The sequence below is a fragment of the Arachis ipaensis genome, chromosome B03 (assembly GCF_000816755.2).
Source record: "Arachis ipaensis cultivar K30076 chromosome B03, Araip1.1, whole genome shotgun sequence".
Classification (NCBI taxonomy): domain Eukaryota; kingdom Viridiplantae; phylum Streptophyta; class Magnoliopsida; order Fabales; family Fabaceae; genus Arachis; species Arachis ipaensis.
Genome location: NC_029787.2, coordinates 1,710,776 through 1,713,155, shown reverse-complemented (window position 1 = coordinate 1,713,155; position 2,380 = coordinate 1,710,776).

The following is a 2,380-nucleotide window of genomic DNA, read 5'->3' as shown; positions in this document are numbered from 1 at the left end:
AATCTAACCTTTTATTATTTTCTCTCTTAACTATTTAATAACTTTGGTCTGTCTTTTATAAAATATAAATGTAAGTTTGGATATATTTATTATATATCTGTAGATCAGACGAGATTATATATGATAAACACAAATCAAGTAGTGATATACTTTGCTAGACCCAAAATAGTTACTCTAAAAAATAAAATGAAATTACACTTATTCTACTCTATCTCTTTGCATTGGGTTTGTCAAAGAAACTTGGAACAATAAGAGTCCAACCTAGAAAAATACATCACTCTCGGTCATAAAAACAAGAAGAAAAGATAGGGTTAAGGTTACATTACATTCTTTCTTAAGTCTATAAATATATCCCAAGTTACCAAATTATTTTCATCCCTAACCACCAATCTCCCTGGATATCTTCTAATTGTCTCTTGTTTTTCATTTTCATAACAAAATGTTTGGATCATCATCATCATCAACAATCCCTAAACTTGGAATTAGTGGTGCCTCCACCGTTTTATTCAACCATGACACTTCCAAGTACACCATCAACTTTGATGGAAAAGCAATTGAGACCACAGTCACTGACAAAGCCACCATTGTAGATCAATGGGTTCAAGAAATCGACATTCTATACGCAGGAAAATCGTCCGTTGTCGTCGGCTTAGACGTTGAATGGAGACCACATGCGATTTCATATTTGAGCAACAAATCCGCAACATTGCAACTTTGCATTGATGACAAGTGCCTTATCTTGCAACTCTTCTACATTGATAATTTGCCTTTTTCTATAAAAAACTTCCTCCTGAACCCTAATTTCACTTTTGTGGGAATTGAGGTTGGTGATGATATTTTGAAGCTTAGAAATGAGTATGGTCTCAATTGTGGTCGGCATGCGGATATTAGAGAGCTTGCAATGCAGAAATGGCCCGGTCGGTTTCGCCGGCCGGGGTTGAAGGATCTAGCTAAGGATTTGGTTGGTTTGAATATGAGGAAGCCTAAGCATGTGAGTATGAGCAATTGGGAAGTTAGGGTTTTGAGCATTGAGCAAGTTGAGTATGGTTGCATTGATGCCTATGCTTCTTACAAGATTGGCCACAATCTTCTCAACAAGCGTTGGTGATGATGCATGTTTATAGTGTGTGGTGTTATTAGGTTATTAGTGCTTGTATATTTAGTTATTATTTTATGTGGTTTTTAATGTTTTTAGTTATTAGTTATTAGTAGTAAAGTAGTACTTATTAGTAGTGGAGTAGTAGTGATCAAGAAAAGTAGTTTTTAATTTTGTTTTTATTTTTAATCTTAATTAGCTTGTTTAGGTTCTTAGTAAAAGTCTTGGAATGTTTTGAGAGTTATTATTATGATCCTATTTATAATAAACTATTTGGAGTAATATTATTTTAGGAGTTTTTATTTGTTATTATTAGATATTTGTTTAACTATATATGCATATCAACATTTCCTCCCATATGGGATACATAGGTTGGTCAGCAGAGAAAAATATATAAGGTTTAAATTGAATTAAAAAATAATCTATCATTGAGCAAGTTGAGTATGGATGCATTGATGACTATGTTTCTTGCAAGATTGGTCACAAGCTTCTCAGGGATGGTTGATCATGATGCATGTTTATAGCTTATGTATGGTGTTATTGGGTAACTAGATCTTGTTTATTTAATTTATGTGGTTTTCAATCTTTATAGATATTGTTATATATATATTTGTTATAGTTATTAATTAGTTATTACTAGTAAAGTAGTGTACTTATTAATAATAATGGATTGATGAAGAAAAATGGTTTTTGATTTTGTTTGTTTTTAATCTTACATAAGGTTGGTCTTGTTCCTTCTATATGTTACTTAAGGGTTCTAATATTTTCAAGGTATAGTACTAGTTACAATTAATTATTTGGAGTAATATTACTTTTGGAGTTTTTTTTTGGTTAGATAAATTAACTTTGCATATCATCATTTCCATCCTTTATTTATAGCTTTTTAATTTTGGTGTTTTCTTTCTAATTAGTGTATTTTTTTATGTGAAGACCATAAATCAGGGAATTAGATTTGTGCTTTTCAATTTTTTTTAAAAAAAATATGTAATTCTAACTTTCTAAGGGTTAAATTTGTTTTTAATTTTAAATTTTTTTAAACATACAAATTTGATCTTTAGCTTTATATTTATTGAAAAAAATTAAAATAATAAAAATGAGGGTTCAATTTGGTATTTAAAATAAAAAAATCATATAAAAAGTACACTAATTAACCAGTTACATACAATAAAATATACAATCTTCTTCCATTTCTAAAAAAATTAGCCTCTATTTATTCGATCAATTTTTGTTTTATTTCATTTGTTACTATCACTTTTTGATAAATTTTTAAATCAATATATTTAA